The following is a 15,863-nucleotide window of genomic DNA, read 5'->3' as shown; positions in this document are numbered from 1 at the left end:
AAATCTGAGAAGAAGAAGAAGAATTTTTAAAATGGACCAACATGGGATCCAGAATGAACTGGCTCCTATACAGAAAGATCTGGTAATTCAGAAATGCAAAATCTGAAGAGAATCTTAGAAGCATCTGCAGTGAATGGAGTGACTGGCTGCTCATTCCTTTTTGCTAACTTCCAAATATACATACAGGGCTGGCTCCAGGTTGGGGGAGTCTCTGAGTAAAGATATCATATGATTGAGTATTTATATCCTACACTAGTACCCAGAGCTACTTAACAGTTGGGGATGTCATCAGGGGTTTGGAGTGAAGAGTCATCAGTACACTGATGACACACCGAGAGGTCCAGCAGCACCAACAGGGAACTTTTCTGGAACTGAAAGGGGAGGAAGTTAAGGACAAAAATAGACTTATCTGGCTCAGCCTGTAATTGGCTCAGGCTCCACCTAGTCTTGGTCTCCCTGTCTTCTGTCCTTCCAGTCCTGTTTGGCACTAACCACCACTGCCAACTGGAATTTTTTCTTTTTTAAAAAACCTCCGCTTAGAATACTTGTTGAAAGAAAAAGATCTTCAATAGCCTCTGAAAAGATAATTGAAGTGGTGTCTGTCTGATATGTGTTGGAATGGGGACAGGCAGTTCCAAGGGCATGTGCCACCCAGGGCCGGCTCCAGGCATGCTGGGGCCCTTGGGCACCAGCCTGCCCCGGGCCCCTCTGCTCCCCTTCCGCAATCCATGGCAGGAGCCAAAGATCGCAGGACAGAAGGAGCTTCTGAGCCGCCCGCCATCCCCCCGCTTCACCTACCTTTCTCTGCTGCTTTTTGTGGCTACGCACAGGGTTGCCATCAATGAAGATGTTGGCACGCACGCATTGCTGCCATCAACCAAGATGGCGACAGAGGCTTCAGCCCCTTAGAGAAACCTTGGCCACCATCTTTTTATTTTATTTATTTATTTGTTTCATTTTTAAACCGCCCATAGCGAGTGGCTCTCTGGGCGGTTTACAAAAAGATTAAAATACAGAATATCACAATAGACTCAACCTACCAACAGTAAACATAAGCAGCAAACAAAAAATAAAAGATTTAAAGTTATAACATTAATCGCTTAAAATGCCTGGGAGCATAGCCAGGTCTTAACCTGGCGCCGAAAAGATAGAAGCGTCGGCGCCAGGTGTACTTCTTCAGGGAGGCTGTTCCACAGTTTGGGGGCCACTACGGAAAAGGCCCTAGATCGAGTAACTGTCCTCCGGGCTTCCCGATGGGTTGGTACCCAGAGGAGGGCCTTAGATGCTGAGCAAAGTGACCGGGTCGGTTCATAGCGGAAGAGGCGTTCCACAAGATACTGCGGTCCCACGCCGTGTAAGGCTTTATAGATCAAAACCAGCACCTTGAATCTGGCTCGGAAACAAATGGGTAGCCAGTGCAAACGGGCCATAACAGGTGTTATATGCGCTGACCGGCTGGTCCTCGTCAGCAGTCTGGCTGCTGCGTTTTGCACTAGCTGAAGCTTCCGAACCGTCTTCAAGGTCAGCCCTACATAGAGCGCATTACAGTAATCCAACCTAGAAGTTACCAGAGCATGAACAACTGAGGCGAGGTCATCTTGATTGATGGCAGCCCTGCACGCACTGCAAAAAACAGCAGAGAGAAAGGTAGGTGAAGTGGGGGGATGGCGGGCAGCTCAGAAGCTCCTTCTGTCCTGTGATCCGTAGCTCCTCCCACAGATCGTGGAAGGGGAGCCCTCGGGCCAGTGCCCCACCTGGCTGCTCTTTAGAACCGGCCCTGGTGCCACCACTCTAAAGGCCCAATTCCTACATCATGCAAAACAGATGGTATCTGCAAGAGGCCCTCTCCTGGGTGTAGAGGGATTGAGATGATATTTTAGGTATCCTTGTCCCAAGCTGTATAGGGTTGAATCTCTGTGCCATCTGAATCAGGAAAGGCAGTTCAGGTGCTGGACCATTGCTTGGAGGCGGTGATGGGAATGCACATGCACATGCTGTATTTTGTGGGCTCTTGGACCCAGGAAGTGAGTAGTCACCTTGTTCCAGATGGGCATGTAGGTTTAGGGTACTCCTTGATCCAGCCTTGTCAGTTGAGGCTCACGTGGCTTCAGTGATGAGGAGTGCCTATTTTTGTCTCTAAATAGCTAGCTACAGTCCTTCCAGGACCAAGGTAGCTCAGCCACAGCAATCCATTATTTGGTCATCCCCAGACTGGACTATTGTAACATGCACTATGTGAGGTTTCCCTTGAAGATGTTTTGGAAGCTGCAATTGGAGCAGAAAGCAGCAGATGAAGTGCTGGTCGGCACCACTAGCTGGGCACATATTACCGGTCCTTAAAGGTCTGCATTGGTTGCCTATGTGCTTTCTAGGCCAATATAAGGTGCTTACATTGACACATAAAGCCCTAAATGACTTGGGCCTGAATGATATGAATGAACTCTTGCTTACATATAGACCTGGCCAGGCATTAAACTTGCAGGAGAGGCACTTCTAGTGGTTCTGCCCACCTGTAAATTTTGAGGGGCGGCAGTGCATGAGAGGGCCTTTTCTGTGGTGCCTCCCCAGTTATGGAATGCCCTCCCCTCAGGTGTAGCTGGCCTCATCATCATGTGCATTTCACTTATTTATTACATTTATATCCAACCTTTCCTCCAAGAAGCTGAAGGTGGTATACATGGCTCTCCCACACACATTTTATCCTCACTGCAACCCTGTGAGGTAGGTTAGGCTGAGAGACAGTGACTGGCCCAAGGTCACCCAATGAGTGTGGGGATTCAGACTCTGGTCTCCCAAGTCGTAGTCCAACCCTCTAACCATTACACCACACTGGCTCTTTGTGCCTCCCCCTGCAGGGTTGCTGCTGAGTTTCTGCTAGTTATTTAATATGGTCTAAATGATGGTTAAGGGTTGTTATGCACTACGTGGCTTACCTGATGTTTTAAACTGTATGTAATCTGCCTGCCTGGTGACTGCATTCAGTTTCTCAGCCTGACCTACCTCACAGGATTGTTGTGAGAATAACATAGAGAGGGGGATCTGCTTGAGCTCCTTGAAGGAAAGGTGGAATATAAATGTCCTCCTCCTCCTCCACATCAGTGTATAACCCACCTTTTCTCCAGGAGCTCAAGGAGATACCCCTCTCTATATTATCCTCACAACAACCCTGTGAGATAGGTCAGGCTGAGAAATTGTGATTGCCTCAAGGTCAGCTTCATGGCTGAGTGGAGATTTGAACCTTGGTCTCCCAGGTCCTAGTCCAGCACTTTAACCACTACACCACACTAGCTCTTATGAATAAATAAATTGGTTTGGGAGACCGTGTCAGGTTTCTCATCCATATCCTAGTTTAAACAGCCAAGCACCAGGGCGTAATGTAAACCCAGCAGGGTTTTCTGTTGTTATTGGCTCCTACCTTCCATTCTATTAAAAACAAAATTAAATTGCACTTATAAAAGACCGTGTTAAGCAATCTATTGGATATAAAATAAAGTCTGCCATCAAAATTAATTTGCTATAGAGGGGAGGGGGGTTGTTGCCTCCCGAAAGCAGACGGCAAGTTTTGTGAGATGTTCAATAGCATCTGGTCCCAGTATCATTTCTGACTGTTCACTAGAGAATTTTGCCAGCGTTTCATATTCTTCTTTGATACAAAGGCTCCAGTAGAGTTACAATAAGTAAAATAATATTTCTGTTTATAGTTTTGAAATACTACATTAAAAAAATCAAAACATAGTCACATTAATTCATGTTTCATTTCTTCCAGCTGTGTTACTGCTAACTGGCAAGATCATAGAATCATAGAGTTGGAAGGGGCCTTGTAGGCCATCGAGTCCAACCCCCTGCTCACAGCAGGAAATCCACAGCTAGAGCATCTCCCGCAGATAGCTGTCCAGCCTCTGCTTGAAGACATGACATCTGATTGATGATAAGACTCTCTTGTCATCTTTCGATGTTTAGCACATTTATTAATTCCCAGAAGTCACCAGTTCTGCTCAGTTGGACATTCAACCATTTTATCTCCCCCACTCCTTGTTTAGAAGCCTACTTCCTGTCCTGCACCCACTACTTCAGCCAGCCTTGCACAACCTAATGCCCTCCAGATGTTTTGGACTGCAACTCCTGTTACTCCCAGCCAGCCTGGCTAACTGTCAGGGAGAATGGGAGCCACAGTCCAACAGCATCTTGAGGGCACTAGGTTGGGGAAGATTGGCTTTGATTCTCCTTCTACAAGCACAGCTGGGGAGCTATCCACCAGGTCAGGGAATAAGATTCCACAAGAGCAAAATTGCTGTCCAGCTGGTGGCACCAGTAAATAAACTAGATGGACAGTTGCATCAATAATGATTAGGAACCAATGGAGATTTGTATAGTTGAACCTGCAGACAGTAGTGGCTGGTGCTCATTGGGACTGACAGGGAGGAGGGATGTCAACAGTAGGTGGAGCCAGAGCCAATGACAAGCTAAGCCAACTCATTCTAGTTTTATCCTCATGCTCTTCCCTGTTCAATTCTACAAGGGCAATGCCTAGACTAAGGAGATGGAGGAAGCTGACAGGCGGTGACACACCCTGACTGGTTGGCAAGTAAGAAGGCAGGCAGGTGGAGGCTGTCTGAGAGCAGACTGAGTTTGGTGAGGCAGTAACACATTCTCCCTAATGGACCAGCCTCTTCTGGGTCCAGGCCAGGTGAGTGCCCAGATGGAAGACTGACCACCTTGGAATCCTGTGTATCTTCTGCATTATCTGTTTGTTTTATTCAGTTTAGATCCTAATGGATCAGCCTCCACTGGCTCTGTTCACCATCTGTCTCCTGCTGTGAAGGAGCCCAGTCCTCTCCTCTCCATCCTCTCCATCCTCATCTGATGGGGATCCTAGATCATGATGCCACTCCAAAATGCAACAGACAAAACACATTCCTGCAGACAGGCCTTGGCCAATCACCTCTGTGCAATTGAAAAGATAATCCAACTTTTAAGACGTACAGGAACAAACATTTTCTTTCCCACGTAAAATGTTTTACAACATCACTCGTAATCCTTCCTGTCTGGATTTGGTAAAGTTTTGGATATATGCTGGTGTGGGGAAAAAATGAATTGCATCACATAAATTAATGGCAGGAAACTGAGGCACGTATATAATTTAATTGGCATACAAATTACACAGGATTGCTTTGCTTTTTTTTTTTTGTAAGGTCCATTTTCATTATCTTAATTTATGGTTTTGTTTTTGTATTCTTCCAGAATGTTAGATATACACATTTTCTCTACCTTACCAATAATCAGGGATAATGGGAACTGTGAACACCACATGTAGCTTTTCTATGAGGTGTCAGTGGAAGCTGCAGCTGGTGCAAAATGCGGTGGTGAGACTGCTCACTGGGGCAGGGTATCGCCAACATGTCACCCCACTGCTGAAAGAATTGCACTGGCTGCCCATTTGCTACCGGGCCAAGTTCAAGGTTCTAGTTTTGGTATACAAAGCCCTATACAGCTCGGGACCAGGATACCTGAAAGACCGTCTTATCCCTTATATACCCAGTCAATCACTGCGCTCTGCAGGTGAAGGCCTCCTGCAGATACCATCTTATCAGGAGATCCGTTCTGCACAATATAGGAAATGTACCTTTAGTGTGGCAGCACCTACCCTGTGGAATTCCCTCCCTTTGAATATTAGGCAGGCATCATCTCTGCTATCTCTTCGGCGCCTTTCGAAGACTTTCCCCTTTCAACAAGCCTTTTAAGTTGAGACCTATCCCAGTCTGCATCTGTGTCCAAATTGTTTAATATGTTTTTTTAATAAAGTTTTTAACCCTTTTTAAAGGTTTTTTAAAAATGTTTTTAATGCTGTTTTGTTTTAATGTATTTTAAGATTTGTTTTTATGATGTTTAAAGTTTTTTAGTGCTTTGTTTGCCGCCCTGGACTGCTGCTGGGAGGAAGAGCAGGATACTAATTAAATTAATAATAATAATAATAATAATAATAATAATAATAATAATAATAATTTTGTCCAATTTATAAAAGAGAGCAGTATAAGCCATCCACCTGCAGGAAAGGTTCTGTGTTGGATTCTTGTAAACAGCATCTAGTTCAGAGCTGGGAAATATCTGTGACCCTCCAAATGTTGTTAGATTCCAGTACCCATCAGCCCCAACCACCATGGCCAATGGTCAGGGATGATGGGAGGTGGAGTCCAGCAACATCTAGAGATTCCCTAACCCTGACCTAATAGGTCTGCAGCACAAGCCTATCCATGTCTACTCAAATGTAAGCCCCATTGAGTCAGATGGTATCTAATTCCAGGAAATCTGATATAGGATCGCAGCCTTAGTAGTGCTGTGCCAGCTGAAATCCCTGCTTCTTCTTTTCTTTTTACCATTCTCCACCAAAGAATGCAAAAAGATCTCACATTCAACAAATATCAAAGGGGAGAGAAAATTTCAGTGAAATTCTCATGGGGGAATCTCATCCAGGGGTTTTGTTGTGCATCCCTTAATTTTGTGGTGGCCATGAGTGTCCTTTTCATTATACAAGTCATCAGTGGCGGCTGGCCCATTTGGGTCTGCGCTCAGCCCCTGCCTGCCTTCTAATTTACAACCAGTCCAGGGAGCGGCACTGTATGTCAGCTTCCTCCTGCTTAGCCTCAGTGTTGCCTTTGTAGATCTCATCAGAAAAGGGGTTGGGGACAACACAAGAATTAGTTGGCTCTACCTCTTGGCTCTATCTGTCATTGGCTCTGGCTCTGGCTATTATTGGCCTTGGTTCTGCCTACTCTTGACCTTCCGGCCAGTCCCAATGGGCAACAACCATTCACTCTGCAGCCTTCCTGGGTGCCTGTTGTTCCATTAAAGCCCAGGGGAAGATATTATAAGATTCTTCTCACATGGCATTTTCAGATCAAGAGGCACATGTATCTCAGAAGGCTTCTGAAACATTTACTAATATAAGATCAGAAACTGCCTTATACTAAATCAGGCCCTTAGACTACCTAGCTCAATATGGTCTACACTGACTGGGCAGCAGCTCTGCAGGGTTTCAAACAACAGTCTCTCTCCCAACCCTGCTTGGAGATGCCAGGGGTTAAACCTGTGATCTCCCCATGCAAAGCATGCGCTGCACCACTGAACCATGGCCTTCTCAAAAAATGAAACTAGAAAGAAAAAGAACACACACAATCACCTTGTCCACCTTTTAACAATAAAGTGAGCTCAAAATCCTCCACCTATAGAAATTCTTAAGGAATTCTCATGTGCCTAAGAATAAGGTAGAAAAAGGAAGCTTCTCTCACAAAGAAAGAACACTTTTGAAAATTTGGGGCGCAGATTTCAGTACAGCACTAGCTGTAAGTATTAAACAATGACCAGGTTTGCATGTAATGCTGAGACAAACCATCATTTAGCATGAGTGTGAAAGCATGTGGATACCCGAAGAGATCATGGACACCTTGCTCCTCATCCAGTCCTTCTGCTTCTCTGCTGTTATTTATTAAATTTATATCCAGCCCTTCCTCCCAGTAGCACTTGTGAGCTAAACTGTGGTTTGGCTTAGCGTGTCATCTGAACCTGGGTTTATGGTTTGTTCCACGCCAAATGGTCCACAAGCTGTAATCAAGGTAACCACAAGCTGTAGATGGGGATGGGCAAAACTGTAAATTTCAGTTTCTCTCAGTTTCATATTTTTTTCCATTTTAAGTTCACATCAGTTTATAGTTTCTTTATAAAATAATTATTAGCATTGCCTATGAATTTCTCCTAATATACTTACATTTGCATGCAATTTTGCCTAACACACACATTTTTGCAGACGAATTTCCCCTAATATAATGATTATTTGTATGTTCTTTTCACGAATATATTCACAAATACTAATATATTTGTATGTACACTTTATCCCAGCATGGGCACTTTTATACACATTACTTGGCTGGAGAACCGCATTGCAAAATTTGGAGAAGTGCAAATTTTGAAGGATGGCTATGCTTCAGTTCCTGTATTACTTTCCTATCCCTAGCTGTTACCCTCACATCAGACTCAAGATAGAAATGGAATCCAGAGGGTCGAGCGATCTGAGGAAGCTTCTCAATGGCTCTATGACACAAAACATTCCACCAGTGGCAAAGATATTGTCAGCAGCTGTTTATAGAGAATTATGCATGGCTGTGGTCTCCCACAAACACCCACTTTTTTAACCTTCCTGACCCCATGCCAAAGAAATACTGTGTGCACTTTAGAGTATTCTGGATTATATCTCTAGTGATACTCACTCTACACACACAGCAGAAGGTGGTGGTAAAATGCTGAGATGGTAGAATAGATCACTCTTGCCAGAAGCCTTCAGTGATCTCTTGCTGGAAGCTTTTGAAATGATGCTGAGTGCTGCGTCCTTGGGCAGGGACCACATATGGTCCCTGGATGGCTGGTTACCCAACTCGGTCTTAAATAAAAAATAGTATCCATGAGTTACTCTTCTTTAAGCTTTTTTTTCCCATTTGTGGAATGCTATTTCAAGGAAACACTCCTTTCACCACTATTGGCACTCTTTAGGTACCAGAATCAGACATTTTTTACTCAGGCTTGGGGGGGGGGAGTTAATTTTGCCTCTGCTCTGATGTCCATCTTTTAGTGGGGAAGGACTTATCCTTTTTATTGTATTGTAGGAATTTTGCATTGTATGTTATTTTTCAGTTTGGCTTTTATTTGGCTTTTATCTGTTTGTATTTCATAGAATCGTAGAGTTGGAAGGGGCCTATAAGGCCATCAAGTCCAACCCCTTGCTCAATGCAGGAATCCAAATTAGAGTATACTCAACAGGTAGCTGTCCAGCTGCCTCTTGAAGGCCTCCAGTATTGGAGAGCCCACCACCTCACTGGTAAATTGGTTCCATCATTGTACTGTTAGTTAGGAAGTTTTTCCTGATGTTCACTTGAAATCTGACTTCCTGGAACTTGAGCCCATTGTTCCGTATCCTGCACTCTGGGACAATTGAGAAGAGATCCCGGCCCTCCTCCATGTGACTTCTATGTGACCTAGGACTAGGTCTAATGGTTTTAAGTTGCAGGAGCGTAGATTCAGATTGGACATTAGAAGGAACTTCTTGACAGTAAGGGCAGTTCGGCAATGGAACCGACTGCCTAGGGAGGTGGTAGGATCCACTTCGCTGGATGTCTTCAAGCACAGGCTGGACAGCTATCTGCGGGAGATGCTCTAGCTGTGGATTTCCTGCTGTGAGCAGGGGGTTGGACTCGATGGCCTACAAGGCCCCTTCCAACTCTATGATTCTATGATTTCAAGTACTTGAAGAGTGCTATCATATCTCCCCTCAGTCTTCTCTTCTCAAGGCTAAACATGCCCAGTTCTTTCAGTCTCTTCTCATAGGGCATTGTTTCTATTCCCCTGATTATCCTCGTTGCCCTCATCTGAGCCCATTCCAGTTTGTCTGCATCCTTATTAAAGTGCAGTGTCTAGAACTGGATGTGGTACTCAAGATGAGGCCTAACCAGTGCTGAATAGAGGGGAACCAATACTTCATGCAATTTGGAAGCTATACTTCTGTTAATGCAGCCTAAAATAGTACTTGCCTTTTTTGCAGCCATATCACACTTTTGGGTCATATTCAGCTTGTGATCAACAACAATCCCAAGATCCTTCTTGCATGTAGTATTACTGAGCCAAGTATCTCCCATCTTATAACTGTCCATTTGGTCTTTTCCCTAGGTGTAGAACTCTGCACTTATCCCTGTTAAATTTAATTCTGTTATCAGCCCAATGCTCTAGCCTATCCAGAGCTTGGAAAAGTTACTTTTTTAAAATTCCAACTCCCATCAGCCCCAGCCAGCATGGCCACTGGATTGGGCTGATGGAAGTTGTAGTTCAAAAAGGTAACTTTTCCAAGCTCTGAGCCTATCAAGATCCCTTTGAATTTTGTTTCTGACTTCCAAGGTATTAGCTACCCCTTCCAATTTTGTATCATCTGCAGAGTTGATAAGCATTCCTTGCACCTCCTCATCCAAGTCATTAATAAAAATGTTGAAGAGCACTGGACCCAGGACTGAGTCCTGCGGTACCCCACTCCACCCAGTTTGAGAAGGAGCCACTTTTTGAGTACAATTCTGTAAGCCAACTGTGGATCTACCTGATAGTTGTTCCATCCAGCCCATGTTTAGAATATCATCGGGCACTTTGTCAAAAGCTTTGCTGAAGTCAAGATATATGTCCACAGTATTCCCACTGTCTAACAGGGAGGTTACCCAATCAAAAAATGAGATAAAATTAGTCTGGCAGGATTTGTACTTGATAAATCCATATTGGCTTCTAGTAATCACTGCCTTGTTTTCAAGGTCTTACAGACTGACTGCTTTATAATCTGCTCCATAATTTTCCCAGGGATTGATGTAAGGCTGACTGGTCTGTAGTTCCCAAGTTCCTCCTTTTTGCCCTTTTTGAAGATGACAGTATTAGCCCTCCTCCAGTCATCCGGTACTTCATCCATCATCCACAATTTTGCAAAGATAATAGACAGTGGTTCCAAGAGTTGTTCAGCCAGTTCCTTTAGGAGGCAGTTCATCAGGCCCTGGAGATTTGAACTCATTCAAAGTGATTAGGTATTCCCTGACCATTTGTCTATCAATCTCAAACTGCAATTCTCTGCAGTGACTAGGAGCAGCTCTCCAGGGTTTCAGGCAGGGATCTCTCCCTATCTAGAGATGCCAAGGATTGAACCTGGGACCTTCTGCATGCAAAGCATGTGCTCTACCATTGAGTCATGTGTTAGATGCTGTGTGATTTTTAATTGAATTTTATTGCTTCTTTTATTTCTTATATTGTATTGTATTATAGTCATTGGAGACTGGTGGCTCTGATGTCAGTGGGGCAGTGAATTGGCTTCTTGGTTTAGTCCAAACTTTCAAGGAGTTGTCCAGAGTGCTAAACCCATGAATTGGTTCCAGGCTTTGGTCTGAACTTCAAGGAGCTGTCCAAGGTTCTGAAGTTGGTTTGGGAATAGCTTTCAGCATCTCAGACAGCTCCTTGAAAGTTCAGACTAAAACCCAGAGTATATTCACTGCCCACTGGCATCGGTGTCACCAGTCTTCACTGATTACAACTGTATTGCAATTGTATTTATTTTAATTGTATTTTTGGTACTTTTATTTCTTATATTGTAAATACAATATAAGAAACAAAAAGCAATTAAAATACAATTAACATGAATATAAATATTTAATGCAGACACACTGCAGACCACCTGAAAGAAGCTTACAAACAACTGACAATCTTTCTTTCTTTCTTTCTTTTTCTTTCTTTCTTTCTTTCTTTCTTTCTTTCTTTCTTTCTTTCTTTCTTTCTTTCTTTCACTCACTCACTCACTCACTCACTCACTCACTCATTATTTTACTGGAACCTTTATTATTCTACTAAATGAGAAGCTCTTATTTCTTAAAATGAAATGCTACATATGACAAAGTCTGTTTATTGAAAAATATGTAAAGTTGGGTGAATAGGTGCTCCAGGGTGGGTGAAAATTGGACTTGGAGACCTGTGGCTACAGTTCTCATCATGCATGACAACTGGCCCTTCTGGCTGTGGCTCGTGCGAGTAGTAGTCCAACAACTCTTGAGGGGCTACTGATTCCCCACCATGACCTAAAAGATCACCTCCCCAATATCAACCAACTTGGGTCTTACAACTGGCAGGAGAGGTTGTGTTGTTGTTGGGGCTACCTGGCTGGCAGTGACCCATAGCCAAAAACAGGGCTGGGGGCCTTGTGTCTTCCAGATGTTGCTGGACTACAGGTCCCATCATGGGAGTTGAAGTCCTAAAAAGTTGCTTTTTGGAAATGCTGGGATTTTGTTGGCTTGATTTTTTGTAAATTGTATTGTTTTTATTTGTATTTTGTGTCTGTGTTTTTCTATTTGTGTGTAAGCCACCTTAGAGGCCTTTTTGGGCAAAAGGCAGCCTAGAAATAAACCATAACATATCATAAGTCCAGCAACATTTGGAGAGACACAGGTTCACCATCCTTGGCCTAAAATATCCATCATCATCATCATCATCATCATCATTTGATTTATATCCCACCCTTCCTCCCAGCAGGAGCCCAGAAATACTCATAGTCATTTCTAATTTACAGGGAAATATTAGTTGCATCAGCACATTACAAGGGATGACTGGCAGTGGAAGTTTGTCTGCCTTCACTGATCTGCCCACTGAGGAACTCCTGAAACAGTTCTGAGGAACTCTAGCATTGCAAGACTCCCAAGCTCAGGTCTGGCACCATCTCCAAGCAGGTGGCTGCTGAGGCTGGAGCACCCTGGCTGGGCTGCCTTTTGGCCCTCTTGCTCACCTAGCCTTATAGTAGTGGCAGCAGTAGCAAGGAAGTTGCCTGCTATTTTGAATTTCCCATAATGCCCTGAGGTGCCTAACATAGCATCACTCAGGAGCACTGCAGGGAAACTGAAACTGCGGATGGTTTATGGGACCCAGCCAATGCTACCAGCTAAACCCAGAGGAAACATGCAGGCAGTTGGCTCAATGAGAGAATAAGTTTAATTGTGGGTATTATTGTAATGTGTTGATGGAATTGTTTATTGCAGATTTTAGTCATTTTATTTTATTAAATTTATATCCCACCCTTCCAAAGGAGCCCAGGAGCAAACACACAAGCCATAAAATAATTAAAACATCTAAAAACAACTGAAAACAGTTCCAGTACAGATGGGAAATAATCTCCATTTAAAAGGCTTGTTGGAAGAGGAAGGTCTTTAGTAAGTGCTGAAAAGACAGTAGAGATGGTGCCTGTCTAATATTTAAGTGGAGTAAATTCCAAAGGATAGGTGGCATGAGACTAAAGGCCCAATTGTTATATTGTGTGGAACAAACATCCTGATAAGATGGTATCTGCAGGAGGCCCTCACGTGTAGAGCACAGTGATTGCCTGGGTATATAACGAATGAGCCAATCTTTTCGGTACCCTCTCCTCAAGTTGTATAGAGCTTTATACACCAAAGCACCTTAAACTTAGCCCAATAGGTAACTGGCAAACAGTTCAGTTCTTCTAGCAGTGGCATAATAAGGTGGCAATATACTGCCCCAGTGAGCAGTCACACTGCCACATTTTGCACAAGCTGCAGCTTCTGGACCATCCTCAAGAGCAGCCCCACACGGAGCACATTGCAGCAATCCAGCCTGGAAGTTCAATGTGTTTATATTCCGTAATTCATTTTATACCCATAAACCTGTAATCCACTTCATTTTGGCAATTATACAGGATATAAATTAAATTAACAACAATGTGAAATGCCCACCCAGGGTACTTTGGGAGGATTCCTCGCTAATCCAGGGCTGCTGAAAACACCCTTAGCAAACTACTGAGGTATGGCAGAACTTCAGTGCAATGGTTCCAGAGTAAAATATACTTTTGTTCGCCCCACAGTTTTGTATTTTCAAGCTTCTTAGCATAAGCCTTTTAATATACAGCAGTGTATTATAGTATAGACAGTGCAGTATAGACACCATTTATTTATTTTTGAAAGTGTATCTACACTGAATATTTGATTCCCCTTCATCTTCTGTATGCAATATAGAATTCCGTTAGGTCTGAGCCCTGTTTTTGAAGTTGTATGGATGCAATTTATTCTGCATAACCCCCATCACGAAGCAACCCCACCTATTACTATGCTGGGAGTGTGTGTGTGTGGATAATCTCCATGCTTATGGCATTTTGATGCAAGGCTGGAATAGAATTTGTGGCATGGTATTTTGGTGCTATGGCATTAGACAAAGACAAAGGGAATCAAAGACAAAGGGAATCAAAACCACATTTCACAGTGTGTTATATGACAGTTTAAAAGAACCCTCATGATTTCTGGGTTTTCAGTATTCATAAAACGTTCATTCGTTGAGAAAAAAAATCACACTGCTGGGTTGGGGGTATAGTATACATCCCAATACATTTCTGCGACATTTTATGACCCAGGTAGTTTTTTGTTTCCGGAAGGAAAACGGTAAGTGATAACGGGCTGAAATTTGTGGACATTGTACAGGTAACAATTTCTGACAAAGTCATGGAAAGACTATTCTGTAAGTCTACTTATGTGTAAATTGCACAATGAAAACTGCATGGGGTAGGTTTTTGCCCACAGAATTGAATGAAGTCATTAAAGTGTGACCATTTTATGTGCAAGCCTATAAAAGTTTACTCAGACATAAGTCTTGTTGAATCAGTTCAATGGGACTTTCTCCCAGTTAGGGATGGTTCTCTTAGTTTCTCATTTTCCCAGTCTTACATTTAATTCTCCATATTTCTGGAGCAATTTGTGATACCGTATATTCCGGCGTATAAGACGACTGGGCGTATAAGACGACCCCCAACTTTTCCAGTTAAAATATAGAGTTTGGGATATACTCGCCGTATAAACTATATAAGTCTTATATAAGGTAGTTTACTATGCTCCTAAATCCAGGGATTATCACGTGGCCCAGAACATCACCCCACTGAGGAGGGGAGATTTCGATTGATCTTCTCAGCGCCCCCCTCCCCAAGTCTTTTCCCTCCAGATTCTGGCTGGAAACCCCACTTGGGACTTCCCCGTCCCCTTCTCTCCAACCCGCCTCACCTCTCTCTCTCTCTTTCTGTCCCTTCACCCAAGTGGACAAGTGTGGCTGGGGGCTCACCAGGTCCTCCTGGGCGCGGAGGAGAAAGGCCAGCTTCCCCGCGCGGATGGGGCGGGCTGGACAGAGGCAGAGGTGAAACTTTGCCTCCTATTTCAGGCTGCTCCGGGTTGAAGGAGGAACCTCGCGGTAAGATGGCTTTGCTCCCTCCACGCATCAGCCTCCAAGAATCGTGCAGAAGGCAAGACGGCGAGGAGATCATGCGCTGGAGGACCCAGACGCTCCTTCCCAGATTTCCTGCCTCTCTAGGAATCAATCCCTATAATTTAACCCTTAGAAAGCCAGGCAGGAATCCAAGGCGGCCGCGCTTGCTGTTTTAAAAGGTTGTTGCTATTCCTGGGGAACTCCCTTGGGGGGGGGATTCTTCCTGACCCGGGTCGCTAATTTTTCCTGTTTTTCGTCTAACGGCCATCAGAGAGACCGCGGCTGCGGTTGTCTCTATTCCCAGCTGGAGCTTGCGGCTGCAGCTCCCGCCGTTACCCCCCGTTTGCCCAAGTTCTCCCCGGGAGCCTTTTGTGGCTTCTCCCTCCTGTATCTGGCCGTTTCGAGTCAATTCGTCTCAGGCTCTGCCGAGGCTTCCCTCCTCAGGGCAGTAACTTCTTGAGCCTCGCTGCGTTGCCTTCCTCGCCGCGACGGTCTCTCTGGACGGCGGGTGCGACTGCTTCCACTCCCGCTGCAGCTTTTTTTTTTACTTAATTTTCCCGCTCTTTTTCAGCACCCGGCGTATAAGACGACCCCCGACTTTGGAGAAAATTTTCCGGGGTTAAAAAGTCGTCTTATACGCCGGAATATACGGTACTTTTTAAAACCATCCTCAAGAAAATTCATCATTTTAGTATGAATTTCTTCTAATAAACACATTTTTGTATGCAATTTCCCCCAATATACATATTTTGCAAAGCCATTTCCCCTAGTACATTTTGTATGCTATTTTCATGAATATAGGCATTATTATTAACTCTAGTATATGGATTTTTGTACATGTTACTTGGTTAAGAACTGCACTGCAAAAGATGAAGAACTGCACATTTTGAAGGATGGCTGTGTTTTATTTCATTCTGTTTTGAAAAGTGTGAATTTGGTAGGTTCACCTTGCATGCAGACTTAATCAAATGTCTCCCCCATCTCTACTTCCATGTAAATGGGTATAGGATTGCAGCCTATGTAATTAGCCACTCCAAAAAAGCAACTTTATACGT

Source organism: Rhineura floridana, chromosome 19 (assembly GCF_030035675.1).
Source record: "Rhineura floridana isolate rRhiFlo1 chromosome 19, rRhiFlo1.hap2, whole genome shotgun sequence".
Lineage (NCBI taxonomy): Eukaryota > Metazoa > Chordata > Lepidosauria > Squamata > Rhineuridae > Rhineura > Rhineura floridana.
Note: the sequence above shows the minus strand (reverse complement) of the source record.